The following is a 16,332-nucleotide window of genomic DNA, read 5'->3' as shown; positions in this document are numbered from 1 at the left end:
GAAGAATGGGTATTGAGTAAGCAAATAACAGCTCTTTGCACAGTTCCTTCCCTAAAAGTTCTCATAAAAGACTAGGTGACCGGCGATGGGGTTCTCTACTGTACTCGCGGGCACCTTGCATCTCTGCCCGTCTCCATTCCACCTTCCTTTTCTCCTGTGCGGAACTTTAAAAGCATTAGTTGCTCCTTGGAGGCAAGATTCCATTCCAGAAGCTGCACTTTAGATCCGGCCCATCTCGGCTTCACTTGATGGAAAGGTTCATCCCCAAACTCCTCCCCACTCTGAGCAAATGTGCACACCTGGAGTCAGAACAGAGGCACAGGAAGGGAGGAGGAAGATCTTTGCTCTTGCTCTTAGCATGGCATTCCTACTGCTGCCACTGTAATCAGTGCGGGCATCTTGGAGCGATTTCCTCTCCTCTCCTAGGACCCACCTCGGTGTGTGGCACACCCTACTGACCTTGCATAATTAGGAAGAAAAGAGCACATCCCCACCAGGGAGGAAGAAGGGGACTGTGCCCACCAATTGTTCCCTCTCCTTTCGCCTTGAGATCATGATATATTGGGAGATCACAAGGTAAACAGAACTCGTACCCCGCCGCCATTTAGACCCATCTCTTACTGTTTTGGCACATGCTCACTTAATGAGCATCCCAGTGAACAAACTCTGCTGGTGTTATTCCCATGTGGCTGTCTGGAGGCTGACATGAATGAGATGGAGCCAGGCCAGGCAGAAACAGGGCAGTCACCTGCAAGCTAGACCCTGAAGCTGTGACCGTAAGGACGTGAGTGACTCCGCAGCTCAGGAGATCCCCATTTCGTACTTCACCCCAGAGCATTCTCTGCAGAAGCACAGCATCACAAAAGAGCAGCTCAGCTCTTTCCCCACCCAGTTTCTCTGACGCTCCCCACCTCCAGACACCAGCTCCTCAGCTTTGGTGCCAACATAGATTACTATAACCCTGTCCCAATCCAAGTATGTGACTGGTAAATTCTCCCCAACCCAAATCCCAATTTTTAGTATGTTTGCTCTAAGGAAGTTCTTGCACATTCAGAAAAATCTTTTCTATTCATTCCCAAAGTAGATCCTCACTGCGCCCCATCTCGGGGCCAGACTGGAGCATGTCCAGGAAATGCAAACTAATTGTAAGCTCCAAAATAAGTCTCCTGTGTTGAGAGAAAGAGAGAATTTGCATCAAATACATGTGCATGTTATAGTAACTGATATTTTTATGACTCTTCTAATTTGAGACTGGCTTGCTTTTCTCTTAAAGAGAACATTTGCTACTTTTGGTGTTAGATCACTCTTGTGCCTGCTACTATCAAAGCTTTGGATTAGCTGAAGGGAAAAGGGAGATTCCTATACACCACAAATAGACTGGAATTCAAAAAGCCTTCACATTTCCAGGGGGCTGCTAGGCCTAGCTACTCTGTCTCTGACCCCAGTTACTACGGTTTGTTCTTTTTCTCTGTCTCCTGTTCAAACTCTCCATGCAGAGAGGATTTGATAGAATTGGCTTAATAAGATCCCCATGCACTCAAGCCCTGACCCTGTCCCCTAGCACCAAAATTGCTGATCATCTCCCTTTTGCAAGTAGGAGAACCAGTGTCCAGGTGACTGACCAGCTCTTCTGAGCTTCAGTGCGTGCCCAAGACACTTGGTCTCCAGGCATTTTGTCATATCCAGGCACCAACAGCTCCCATTCAAATGCTCGTGTCTCTGGTTAAAGAGAAAAACAAGTTAATTTGCTGGAATTGAAGGTTGACCTGCCAGATCTGGTGTAGGCTTGTCTCATTTCTTGGACTGCACACTTCCCTCACTGGTCTGCAACCTCTGGTTAAGCAATCTCATGTATTCCTGTGGTTTCAGCAGCATCTCCATCCTGTCATCTCCCATCTCCTCCCTGGTGTGTCCTCCTGGGCTCCAGGCCTGTATGCACAACCCCCTCTTTGACTTCTGCCCTTGGATCTTTCTTAGTCATCTCCAAGGGAGTGTGTCTCCAGCCTGAACCTTTGAACTCCCCACCTGCCCACTGTCCTGCCTGCTAACGTGGTTTTTCTCCAGCATTTGCCACTGAGATCAATGGTCATTTTATTCTCTCATTGCTCATGCCTGACAGGGAGCTGCTGGTCCACCCCAATGCCTGGCTCTCCATCTCTCACCACCCTCCCCTTCACGTCCATTACCAAGCCCAGTGGAGACACCTTGACACTGAACAGGGAACTCGCTCACGTCCACTCATCTCCACTGCTCCTTCTTCTCCGGTCAGCTGCTCTCTCTCCAGGGCTATGGCAACAGGATGCTCTCCCGCATCCTGGTTTTCCTTCCACAGCATTCCCTGAACAGCAACTGCAACAAATGGTTTGTTATGGTAAAATATACATAACATTTGCCACTTTGGCCATTTTTAAGTGGTATTAAGAACATTCACATTTTTGTGCAGCCATCACCACCGTCCACCTTCAGAACTTTTTCATCTAGCAAAAATGAAACTCAGCACCCACCAGAGAATGATTCCTCATACCCTCCCCTCCGCCCCTGGCACCCAGGAGTGACTCTCTGTCTCTTTGACCTTATATATTCTAGGTATCTCTTCTAGACGCATTTATGGAGTGACCTGTCTTTTTCTATTTTTCTTAGCATAATGTCCTCCAGGTTCCAGTGTCCATGTTGGAGCATGTGTCGGAATTTCCTTTTTTAAAAAATTAAAGCTGAATAATATTTCCCCATATGTGTCCATCACAGGTTGTTTGTGTGTTCCTCTGTTGATGGACACCTAGATTGCGCCCACCTTTTGGCTATTATGAACCATGCTTCAGTGAACTAAGTATATAAGCATCTGAGTCCTTCCTTTTAAAGCCTTTCAGTTACATACCCAGGAGTAGGACTGCTGGATCCTGTGGAAATGCTAGGTTTGATTTTCGATGAACCATAACTAACTTTTAAAAAGATTAGTCAGTCTTTCCTCTCTTTAAAACCTTTCTGGTGACTTCCCATTGCACCTGGTCAGCAGGTGTTGGGATTCCTGACCTGTCCCAACCCTTCCGCCGTGCCCTGTTCCACTCAGTCCCTTTCTCTCCTGGTTCCAGCCCCACTGGCCTCCTTCCCACTACCCAAGGCTAAATGTTTCTCAGCACTTCACCTTCATGCAGGCATCGTCTATGCCTGGAACTCCATTTCTTCTACTCTCAATTTAAATGTCACAGTCCCAGGAAAGTTTGGTCTTTCCCCCACCCTCCAGTCCCAGCTAAATTTGATGACCTAAAATACTCTGTTGATGGGCACAGGCTCAGGCAGACAGGGGCTCTTGATCTCCCATCTCACTCTAGCCCCCAGAATCAAGTGCATGGTTGGATGAGTGGAGGGCCTCACTGTTTGGATCTGGAATGTCCCCCAAAGATTCATATAGTGAACTCTTGGTCCCCAATCTCACAATATTCAGAGGTGAAGCTTTTGGGAAATGATTGGTTCAGGAAGGCTCTGATCATATCAATGGATTAACCCATTGAGGGATACATACCAAATGGACTACTCAGAGATGGTAGAAACTGTAAGAGGTAGAACCCCGTTGGAAGGAATGGGTCCTTGGGGATACCCTCAGGGACTATATTGTGTCCCCAGTTCTTTGCTTTCTCTCTGCTTCCTGGTTACCATGAGGTGAACAGTTTCCCTCCATGATGCCCATCCACTATGAGGTTCTTTCTCATCTCGGGCCCAAAGCAATGGAGCTAGCTGACCATGAACTAAGATCTCTGAAATTGTGAGCCTAAATAAATCTTTCCTGCTTGAAGTTGATTTTATCGGTTATTTCGTCCCAGTGACAGAAAGCTGATGAGCACACCCACCCCGAGCATGGTGGCTGTTGTTCTCACTGTTGCTTTGGAGCATAACGAAAACTTATCACATGACAGCAAGACAGATTCATCTTCAAGAAATGAAGGTCCCATTAGTGCTTGTGCGTTTTTTATTGTCATGACATCAATCTCAAACCCTTCATGTCACTCTCAACCCTTCATGTCACTTAAGGAGACTTAAAACTAGTTGCAGGTTGAAATTTATATTTTTGGTTAATTATATTGCTAACTCAGCCCAGATCTTAGAATAAGCAGGCATGGTTTCTAAAAGTTGACTGACATGATTTGCTGGCATGGTTTGGATCTCTCTCTCAAAATTTCACAGTTTACAAACATAACTCTATTTCTAAAAGCAGTTGCAAATCCACTCAGTTTCTCCGATGTTAGATAATGGTCAAACATCTTAAATTGCTATCTAGCCATATTGCAATTAGAGCAAACATGATGTATCAGACAAGCCAAATGGTCAGTTCAGAGGATCACATTTCACCTCCATCATTCAGACAGTGGACGTGGAGACCTAATTGCCTACATGTGTGGTAGAGATGAATGTTAATCAGAACTACCATGTGCTCAGCTCTTACATCTGGAAGACCCTGAGTATTGGGTTCTTATACTATGTTAAGAGCTTTTATCTAACTTAATCTTCATCATGCAATCCTCTAATATAAGTGTGCTTATCCTCAGTTTATGGAAAGGCAATTTGATTTTCAGAAAGACTGAAAAACCCTCTTAAGGGTATACAGCAAAGAAGTGATCGGAGTTCGGACTCCAAAGGCTATGCTTTTGCATAGATTTCATGGATAATAAAAGTCGGCTTTATCTTCACTGAAATCCTTGCTAACCTCATTTCCTTCTTGAATGCATCCTCATTAAGAAAGCAAGTAACCACATCCTGTGAATCAACTTATTTCTCAAGCGGGGGAGCATCCCTGAGGACTGCGGTTGCAGGTTAGGGAAAATATCAGTGAGTGTCACAGTAGGTCAGGCTGCAGTGAGAGACAGCCTCAAAAGTCCCAAAAACCGACCACAAAAATGGTGTATTTCTAGCTTAGATTTATGCCCATTGCTGTCAGCTAAGGCGTTGCACCAAATCCAGAACCCAAACAGGTGGCGGTCCAAACAAGTGGCAGTCTTTACCCGGAATATTGCTCATCTTGAGACAAGTTAGCGGAGATGGTGAAAACCCACATCACCCAAAGTAAGTCACAGCTTCCACACTGAACAACACGTGGCCCGTCACGGAAGCATTCTCTCTCATCGTGGAGGAAACAGATTATTCTAACCCAGCAGGAACATTTCTCATTCCACAAATCCACAGCTCTGTGCTCTTCCCATCAGAACACCAGGAAAAATTTTTTTTTTTTAATTTAAAAAGACAATATTTAGGGCTGGGATTGTGGCTCAGTGGTAGAGTGCTTGCCTCGCACGTGTGAGGCACTGGGTTCAATCCTCAACACCACATAAAATTAATAAATAAAGTAAAGGTTTTGTGTCCATTTAAAAAAAAAGACAATATTTTATCTAAGAATTTAGAGCTCAGGGTATACTTCTTTTATTTCTAAGAAATTTGTGAAACAGAGGTCTTTTTAATAAATAATTTTTCAAAATGGACAGACTGTTTCACCTATGCACATTGTATTTCCTGAGTAATGGTCCTCAGTTCAAAGATTAGAAATATTTTCACCACTAATTTTGTGTGTGTGTGTGTGTGTGTGTGTGTGTGTGGTACTGGAGGTTGAACCCAGGGCCTTGTGTGTGCAAGACAAGAACTATACCACTGAGTGACATTTCCAGTCCTTTTATGTTTTATTTTGAGACAGGATCTTGCTAAGTTGCCCAAACTGACCTTGAACTTGTGATCCTCCTACCTTGGCCTCCCAAAGAGCTAAGATTACAGGCATGATCTACAGTGGTAATCTTAGGCCACTAAGCCTAGTTCACCACTAAATGTTGAAGTGTCTTCACCAGAGCACACTAATTCAACATTCTGAGTACCTCATAAGCTTGGTGTTTAGTATCACTCTTTGGAGTCGTGGGTTCTACAGGGCCTTCTCTTTGTTAGCTATTTGGTGATTACTCAGCATCTCCCCATTGGTCAAGAGTTTTCTCCGTGATTAGGACTCCTTTGAGAGCTTCATTCAATTTTCCTATAATCTACTATACTTATTTGAACTCCCCACAATTTTTGCATGTAGAATGAGCTTCATTTAAACCATTTCAAAAATCCTGAGTTTGAGGGGTGGGGGGGAAGGGAAAAAAATAACAGAATGAATCAAACAACATTGCCCTATGTAAATTTATGATTTTTAATTAAAATAAAAAAAGAACACACACACACAAAAATCCTGAGTTTGCCAGAAAGATTTTATCTCAAAGTCAAATTCTGCATGTTTTCCTACCTAATTGTGCAATATGAATAAGATCCACAGAGAACTCCTGAGCAATTAACATTACTACTATGACAAACCAGACGGTGTCTGGGCCTTGTGCAAACTCTCCAAGTATGGTGGTGGCAGTAATTGCCAGTCTCTGGCAGAGACTGCGTTTCCATTAGTGGCCTGATGCTCACAGACCTGATCACCAAACGTGGAAGTGATCACAATTTCACTCACATCCAGGGCTCAGGAGAAATGGGCTTCCCTCAGAAACAGGTATCCTGTTCACCACGTTTGAAAATCAGTACTTGGATTTGCATCCCAGCTCTGCCAGAGACTAGGTTGAACAAATTATTTAAATACTCTCTCCTTCAGTTTCTATTTCCATAAAAAAGGGCACTAAGAATACCTACTTCCTGGGGTTGCGGCAAATATCAAAATTTAAATGAGATTCTGGATAACTCACTTGGTAGACCATGTGGTTTTTTTCTGACCAGTAAGTGGAAGTGTCAGGAGAGTAAATTGATTTTGTTCACTGCTGTGTGCCAGGACCAGGGAAGTGCTTGACCAGTATTTGTTGATTGAGATATAAGTATACTTGAGACATAAGGTCCAGGTATCTGGTTCCAATTAGCTGCAGAGTTTATAAGCCTTTGTTCTCTTGGGTAGTCGGGCATCTAGTGGGGGATGTTCAAGGACAAGGTCAGAGATAAGTCTCCACTGGCTCTCTCTGCTCCAGCTGAAATAGTTTTGACCATAATTAAAACAAAAATGAAAAAAAGCCAAATAAAATGTGCAGGGGCCAAACATACCATTTCTTAAGTCTAGAAACTTGTCCCACATCAACTGCAGAGATGCCACACAATTTGCTCCTTCAGGGAGGGTACCTAAGGGAGCAGAAGGGCCCTGTGGATCACTTGGCCATCCTCACCACGCTGGTTCTGCATGAGGCTATCCTGCAGTTACACAGGCCTAGCATGACCAGCTTTCTGATTTAGAAACTTGAATGAGTAATTCATTATCCCTGACTCTCAAGATCCTTATTTGTAAGAGAATCTCACTATCTAACTCATGCAGTGATTGTAAAAATTGCAAAAAAAAAAAAAGTTTAAGTTAGATTCTATGTATTCAAATTTCTCACTGTTGACATTCACACCAGATAATTCTTGGTTGTGAGAGGCATCCTGTGCATCCCTGGTCTCTATCCATTAGATGCCAGTAACCCTCTCTCCAGGTGGAGCAGCAAAAAATGTCTCCAGATGTTGCCAAACATCCCCTGGGGGAGGGTAACTACCCCCAACTGAGAACCACTGCTGGACGTGAAGACATGTACAGTAAAGCATTACTCAGTGTTTATTACTATTCTCTTGATTTTAAGGCTACCTCAGGAATACTTCCAAATACTGATGGGTTATATTAATATTTCCAAGATATCAGTGGCACAGAAAACTTAAAGCCACTGGGCTTCTTACGAAATGTTTAGTGATTGTTGGGTTGCAGGCTTGAGGTCCTGATTGCTCATGTTTCTAACAGCGTAAGTGCACATCAGCCCTGCGTAGTAAAGGCAGCCAAGGGGCCTCCGCAGCAGGTGAGAGCCAGGGCCAAGGGCATCCATCTCTCTCTCTTTTATCTCTGGCTCTGCTGCCCATCAGACTGTGTTCCCTTCAAGTACTGGGACTCTTTCTTCATCTCTGAGCCCTTAGCATTCCCTCAGGTCTCTTCTTATAAGGGGACTAGTCCCGTCACGAGGACTTCACCCCTATGACCTAGAGGTCTCACTCAGATACCATCACACTGGGAATTAGATTTCCACTTATGAATTTGAACATCCAGCCATAACAGCACCTGACACAGTACCTGACACATGAAAGGCTTAACTTTATATAGGACAACAGAATAAAGGCTTAAATTTATATAGGACAATATACAGGCATGTTGGAATTGCCTGCTTAAAAGTTTCCAGCTACAAAAACATACTGATAAGTGACCCTACTCCAGAGATCCTATTCTGGGGCCTGGTCTGGACACTTCTAGCTACACCGATGATTCTAATATGTGGTCAAGGTTGAGAACCACTGGCATACAAAGAATGCAATAAAGCCTCTTGCTCCTTGGTGCCAGATGGACACAGTCTACAGAAGGTACCCACCCAGGCAGCTGCCCTCCACTGGTCCAGTGGTCCAGCCATCCATGATACGTTCAGCCAGTTCCACCTCCTCTCGTCTCAGTCTGTGCAATCTGCAATGCACACATCTCCACCTCTGCTTTAAAGTCCTCTCAGTGGAGTCTCATGAAAAAGGAAGGGAAACCAAGAGAGAAGAGGAAGGGGATAGAGAGGGAAGGAGGAGGAGAGGACATGGGGAAGGACTGGGGAATAAAGTCTACCAAACTTGCTGTCCCCGTATGAATAGACCACAAAAATCACATATGCACAAATGTGTATAATTATAAGTTAGTAATTAAAATAATAATAATAATAATAGAAGGGAAATCAGTAGAGCAGGGGGAGGGGAAGGGAAGGTCCTGGAGGATGAGACTGATCAAATTATGTTATGTGCATTATGAATATGGCATAATAAATCCCACTATTATGTATAATTGTGATACACCAATTAAAATGAATCAATTAATTCTTAAAATAATGCAAAAGAATACCTATAAGAAAACAATTTAACAGAAGCAAAAACTATCCTGGAAGTTGTTCACCATACCCTTATTTACAGTAGTGAGACAAAAATTTCTAAAATCCAATTAATATCTAATACAGGGAAATTATGGAAATAATTATATCAATATGATATGATAGTTTAAACAATAATCTTATTTGCTATACATGTATGTAAAAATGATACATTTTTAATACAAAATAATTATGACTACAAAAATATTGTAGAATAAAATTATGATTTTTATCCTTCAATATTTTCACTTAATACAAATAAGGATCCCTGTTGTAATGAGGTGCCAGTCCTGGGCTCTAACCAAACACCTTCCAGTGAAAGCCAGTTTGTGGCATGTCTACTGAATTGATCTTAAATAAAAAATTGATCCTTCGTGGGCAAAAATGGTAATAAATAAGTAAATTCCCCTGAGTGCACCTTGGTGTCATTGGCCCTCTGTTGAGAGTCAAGGAGCACTCAAGCTCAAACCAGGACCTGGAGGTCTGGACTCTTCCATAAGGTGAGGTGATGAAGGAGGCAAGGAAGACGGAGGAGCTTCTCATGAGCACGGTGGGAAAGAGCCTCAACTCAGAACATGGCAAAAGGCAAACTCATCCAACAAACTCACCTGCATTTAATCAGTCAGCAGTCATACCTGTAACTCTGGTCAAGAGCAGAGCTCTGGGGGAATCCTCATCACATCGGTGAAAGAAGATTTTGGACTTCTGGGAATTTTCGCATCCTTGAAGGCCCATGATTGGTCAGCTTTGTCCTCCACCCGGGTGCAGATCTGCCTGGACCTCTCTGGAGCTGAAGAGGTAGAAGGGAACAGAAAACAGAAAATTGCAGAAGCAGAAACAAAAGGAAATGGAGGGGTGAGTTCCCGGGTTTGGATGCTGTTGTTATCTGACATGAGGAGCCAGCACACGGCACAGGACGCTGCCCATCCTAACCTTTCTACCAAGTCAAGCTGCCCTTCAGAAGCTGCCAGGATGCTCAGATGCTGATTTCCTACACACATCTTCCAGTCGCGGTGGCGCACACGTATATCCCAGCTACTTACAAGGCCGAGGCAGGAGGATTGCAAGTTCAAGGCTAGCCTGGGTAGCTCAGTGAGACTTTGTTTCAAAATAAAGAAAGGCTGGGGATATAGCTCAGTGATAGAACACCCCTAGGTTTAATCCCTAGTACCACCAAAAAAAAAAAAAGGAGGAGGAGGAAGATGAGGAGGAAGAAGAGGTGGAAAAGAAGAAGAAAAAAAAAAAAAAAAAAAAAGGAGAAGAAAGAACCAAACTGATTTTGTGCACTTTTCTATTTCTGTCAATTTTTCATGGCTGTGGGGAACCCAGAAAGGCCAACTACCCACTGTAAAACCCTAAGAGAAAAAGTTGAAAGTGAAATTGAGGTCTTGCTAGCTTCTCATATTCTGCTCCAGAGAAAAGAAACAATATCTATGCCATCCGTCTGTGGAAGCTCTCAGCACATGCAGGTTATTAACTGAAGCTTTCAAATTTCAGATCATTTGACAGTTGATGTATTCATTTATCCTTTTCATATCCGTAGGTGCAGGGCCTGGTTTGTGTATGTGCCTCTGAATTAATGCACTCCAAAAAATAGATCAGAAATAAAAATAATTTGCTCACATTGGCCACTGTTATCGCTCCATTGCTTTGGAAGGACTTTTCATAGGAATATTTTCACCTCTCAAATTTTTCATGCAAATGTTGGCTCGGGCCAAGTGCTCTGGAGGAAAACAGGCATGTGTGAAGGGGTCTGAAAAATTTTCCCCAGCATGGAAGTCTTTGTTTAACTGATTGGCGAGATGGAGGATCAGGCACCACATTCTTGGTGAAAAGGCCCTTTCACAGAGAGAGTGCATTCAAGGAGAAAATCGAGCTTTGAATTGCTATGTCTAAGGGCGAGTTTGAAAGACAGAGGGAAGAACTAGGTTCCATGGGAAAGGAAAGGAGGAAAGAAAGGGAAGGGAATGGCTTGCCAAAGTAAAGCTGGCTGTGGCTGGGAGCTCTTTCAGCAGTGCCAGGAACCTTGGGAGTCATATGCCTTTCTCCCCCGGGAGGAGACCCAGGCAAAATGACAGTTCAATGACTGGAAATGCCTTTTTCCAAGGCCAGAGCCCCACTCTGAGAGCATTAAAAGAGTTGGCTAAAGCCCTTCTCTCCTGTAGCAAAGCAATTGCAGGATCAGTAAGAGACATACCAAAATCATAAACAGAGTGGTCTTGATCTGGACTCCGCAAACCTCTAGAAGGCTCCTGAGTGAGCCCTAGGAGGCCTGTGAATGGCCCCTAGTTAATACTAAATCTGAGTTCAGGCCAAGTTCGGAAGGAAGGTTCTGTGCGGGATCAGTCACATTGACAAAACGTTTCATCGCCAATGTCCTGCGATCACATTCTGCTCTTCACAAATACAGAAATAGCTGACAGTGCCAAATACCTCCCCCCACCCATTTCTTTTTTTAATACCAAATACATTTGTGAGATAGTTAGTCTTTCTTGATGTTCTTGAATGCCTGCTATATATACAGGTAGATGTAGTACAGGAACACATTTTCTAAATATCTTTCTTGTTAAAATGCACATGAAATTTTGTCTTTTGTAAATGCAACGGTCACACTGCCTCTTTAGTAGGGCATGTTGTGTTTGTGCTCTGGTTTGAGGCAAAAGCATGAGCAGGGGCTTCTGTGGATGTGTTTTTCTAGTGAGATGAGGTTAATCCACGTCAGGTAAGTCTACATTTTGTCTTTACTGTGAGTAGAGCGTGTGTAATTGACAAGTCCTAATTTTGCAGCGTCTAGTCTTCCCAGACGTTAGAGTTTGCCAGTGTTTACTAAGCACAGTTAATTAGCTCTTGTATACATATTTGGTGCATTTTGTGTTAACATTCACAGGAAATCTTGACCTCTGAAAACAGCTTGCGGAAATTGTTAAAATCACCTCTAGGCATTACATGAGCTTACCACTGCCCAGGGGGTCGAGAGTACACAGTAAGAAGGAGGGTCTATTCAGAATGCACTCTCCAGGAATTGTGTGTGTGCCCTTATGTGACGCCACTGTGTGCACAGTGGATGAAGTCAGATCCCTGCCTCAGACATTTTATCTTTCCAGATATTCAGAAATGCACAACCTATGTTAAAAGCAGACAGTGTAAAATAATACACTTGCATTTTGGTTGATATTTTTTCTGATAATTCACAGGAATGATTATCTTTTAAGAACTTGAAAAAACTTCACAACAAAAACAAACAAACAAAAAATCCCAATCAGTAAGTGGCTAAATTAACTAAACAGACATTTCTTAAAAGAAGAAATGCAAATTTAAAAAATATGAAAAATGTTCAGCATCCTTAGCCATCAGACAAATGCAAATCAAAACTACATTGAGGGGTCTGGGTTGGGGCTCAGCACATGTGAGGCCCTGGGTTTGATCCTCAGTACCACATAAAAATAAATAAAGATTTAAAAATACATTTCTTTTTTTAAAAAACTACACTGAGATTTCATCTCACTCCAGTTAGGATTACAACCATCAAGAATACAAATAATAATAAATGTTGGTGAGGATGTGGGGGGAAAGGCACACTCATACATTGTTGGTGGGGGCTACAAATTAGTCCAACCACTTTAGAAAATAGTAGGGAGTTTCCTCAAATGTCTAGGAGTGGAACCACCATATGATCCAGCTACCCCACTCCTTGGTATTTATCTAAAAGAACCAAAGGCATCTTACAATACAGATAGATGCATCCCAATATTTATAGCAGTACAATTCACAATAGCTAAGTTATGGAACCAGCCCAGGTGTTCCTCATTAGACAAATGGATAAAGAAAATGTGGTGTACACACAACATGGAGTTTTTTATTCAACCATAAAGAAGAATGAAATCACAGTATTTGCTGGTAAATGGATGGATCTAGACAACATCATGCTTTGAGAAGTAAGCCAGACTTGGAAAATCAAGGGTAGAATGGTGAAGCTTGAGAGAAATAAGGAATTTTTTAAGGGTGGTCAGGAATCCCATAAAAACAGAAGGAAGAACAATGAAGAGAAGGAAGAGGATAGAGGAAGAGAGAGAAGGGATGGGAAAAGGGAAGAACTGCAGAATGAAATGGAACGATGATATTATGTGCATTATGAAAACATCACAATGAATTCCACTTCTATGTATAACTACAATGCACCAATTAAAACAAAAATTAATAGAAGGAAGACTATCAATAGAGTAGGGGAAGGGAATCAGGGGGAAAAGGAGGAGAGGAAGGGTAGGGATAGTACTGTGGGTTGATATGGAGCAGATTGTGTCATATGCATTTATGAATATGTCAGAAAGGATCCCATAATTACATAAAATTATAATGCACCAATAAAAATATAGGTTAAACTTGATACCTTAGGAGAGGAGAGTGCAGAGAGAAAAACTATAACCACAGATTGCTATACAAACTCAGATCATTGGACCATTGTTCTATATGTGTATTTTAGCTAATATTGGTCTCTATGTAAAGGATAAACAAATCCTAAGTACCCAGGAATGGCAAAAGTAGAGTAGCAAAGCAATCCCTTAACAAATGTCTTTTTGATTGTTTACAGGAGGTTGGTCTTTTAAGGGTGACCTTTGTTAATCCCTCTCTTGAATGGAGTTAGACACATGTGTGCACTTCCTCATTGGGCTGATGGAGAAGAGAGAAGAGGAAGGAAAGGGAGGGCTCCTCACTGGTTTCTTCCTTTCTAGAAGGAAGCCCTGGATTAGAAACATAGTTCCAGATTTGCACTTTTGATTAAATGCCCATGTTGGTTGTAGACAATATTTATTCTTCATTGAAAAGCAAGGAAGCTTTTTTTAGATATCTTGAGATGGCAATGTGTGATGAGAAGTAGAACTAGTGAATTAGCCAACTTGTAAACATCCTTTTTTATAACTAAAAGAAAAGACACAGGCTGGGCGTGGTACAGTTAAGCCACCTCCGAGCAGTTTACTCCAGGACATGTCTACTGTGTTGATAATGGAGGAGCAGAAGGTTCAGGGAAGGGACTACTGAAGTGCCCTCATATTTACCTCTTGACCATGACTGTGATGTACGTGTGCATCTCTTCTAGATGTTAAATCATTCAAAGGAAAAACATGTTCTTAATAAAATTTTAATGGGTTACATCTGATCATTCTCTTAGAAGCATTATGCCAAGTTGCACTCTGTTGCTTTATGTCTCATTTTATATTGATCATTGAGGGATCCCACATTTTCACTGTTACTCTGCCAACATCTTTATTCAAAGAACCATTTCCCTTTTTGTCTTTCATGAAATTTTTGGAGTCAGCTGTCTACGGACTGAGACCTTGAAACCACTGAGTCCCCATTAAACTTTTCCTCCTAAAATTGTTCTTGTTAGCTCTTTTGGTCACAGCAGCAAAAAAGATGACTAAAACATCACTTGACAGAACATTGACATGTGGTTATATCGTCTTTTAGAATAATCAAAGCATCAAAGAATCCGTTGGAGTCGTGGACCTTCTTGCTTAATATATTCTTCAGAGAGTTTCCTTGTGCCTAGGGGAAAACTGGTGGTTATGCAGTAGAACTGAAAATCCACTAGTTAGTTAGTTAACACTAACTAGCTAACATCCTCAGTGTGACATCACCTCAAATGTCACTATCCTGTCTGAATGTAGTTGTGAGGACCACATTGCCTTTACTTTGGAAATATCTCTAACTGAATGGGAATAATTTAGAATGAATCCAGTTAGGCTTAATCACTAGCTTTGAGAATTCTCTCCTGAAGTCTATAAGATGAAGACATCCTGCCAACACTGAAACCAACCTCTTCTAAACTCAAATGAACCACTTACATAAGAAAAATTTCAGTTAGGGTGTAGGTACTCTATCAGAGTACCGACATTTGCATTCCATGGAGTACTTTAGGAAAATTCCTTAACACTTCCACTTTGTTATAATTAAAGACAGCTATTGACCATTAGAGAGTCTAATTGCCTAAACTATATTACAGAAATTTATGGACCTAACTTGATCAAACTATTTAATCATTAAGTCAACAAACATTTATTGTTGCAGACTGCTGGGTGTTAATTACTGCAGTGTAGACAGTGCAGTTCACAGACAAGTGGGAGAGACCACGAAATCCACAGTCACAATACCATATGAGCAGTGCCGTGGAAAGGTAAGTTCTGGAGCTACAGCAGTTCCCAAATCAGCCTGTAATGGGGATAGGGAAGCTGAAGTTTGTGCCAGGTCTTAATGATTATGAAGCTGTGATGGTTAATTTTATGTGTCATCTTGACTGGAATAAGGATGCCTATGTAGGCAGTAAAACATTAATTCTAGGTGCGTCTCTGAGGGTATTTCTGGAAGAGATTAACATTTGAGTCAGTAGACTATACTGATAAAGAAGATTGCTTTATCATGGCCATCATCCAATTCATTGAGGCCCTGGAGAGAAGAAAAAGGTAGAGAAAGGTAAATTCATTCTATGTCCTTGAGCTGAGACATTCACCTTCTCCTGCCCACAGTAATAAGAGCACTTCCTTCTCTGGCCTTCAGCCTTGGACCAGGAGTTACAACATTATCAGACCATTGGACAAGGACTGAATTTCTTTTCAAAATATCTTTTGTTTCTCTATCTTGGAGACAACAGATCTTTGGACTTCTTGGCCACTTGAATTATAATCATGTACATACATTCCATTGGTTCCATTTCTCTGGAAGACCTAACAAATACATGAACTAACTGAAGAAGGGGTGGGAAGGCCAAAAAAATAGCCCATACTAGGGTCCAAAGACCCATGAGGTCATGGCATGTGACCCACAGGTCATTCTTTCATTCACTCAACAAATGCCTGCTAAGGACCTCCATGTGTAGACTATCTTCGATCCTGGAGACAAAAAAGTAAACATGACCAACTAGGGTCTGTCTCCAGGGAGCTTACCTTCTAATGTATGTAAGGATTGTCAAAAAAACAAACAGATAAAACAATTTTAACTATAATGAGCTCCATTGAAGGAGCAAGGGGTCCTGACTGAGGGTAAGAGACCCATTAGATACAGTGGGCAGTGAGGCATCTTTTAGGTGGCATTCAAGCTGGGTTTTGAAGGTTGGGAAGTTTGGTAGTGGAACAAGACCAACAAAGATTAATCTAGGGAAAAAACAAAGCTAGTGGAGAGAGCTTGAGGTACAGAGTTTGACATGTTCTAAGATCTGAAAAGGACACCAGCATCTCAGAGTATCATGAGGAAAAGAAGAGCAACAACAGATATGGTTTGAGAGAGAGGCAAGGGACAGATCTTGCCTAATTTGAAGCATGGTGGGAAGCTGTTTGGCAGGTTTTAGATAGGGAACTGAGATAATGTGATCTACATTTTTCAAGGATCATTCAGACCACTGGATCAAAAATGGATTGAAGTGAGGTAA

The 16,332-nt window shown here is 42.1% G+C and overlaps 1 long non-coding RNA gene across 8 annotated transcripts in view; it reads right to left on the bottom strand.

The window, feature by feature from the left end:
* The window catches only part of LOC306642119, a 63,563-nt gene that overhangs the window by 15,785 nt on the left and 31,446 nt on the right, over positions 1 to 16,332 (bottom strand). For 3 of the 8 annotated variants that reach the window (XR_013758383.1, XR_013758384.1, XR_013758386.1), the window contains exon 2: positions 109 to 2,349. This is a non-coding gene — a long non-coding RNA (uncharacterized lncRNA). Of the gene's footprint in view, positions 1 to 108; positions 2,350 to 6,698; positions 8,637 to 16,332 lie in introns of those variants that run through there. The other 5 variants (XR_013758389.1, XR_013758385.1, XR_013758387.1 and 2 more) reach the window with 5 other exon arrangements.

Source organism: Sciurus vulgaris, assembly GCF_902686455.1.
Source record: "Sciurus vulgaris genome assembly, chromosome: 12".
Classification (NCBI taxonomy): domain Eukaryota; kingdom Metazoa; phylum Chordata; class Mammalia; order Rodentia; family Sciuridae; genus Sciurus; species Sciurus vulgaris.
The sequence above is the reverse complement of the archived record's forward strand: the minus strand, read 5'-3'. Positions and strand labels throughout refer to the sequence as shown.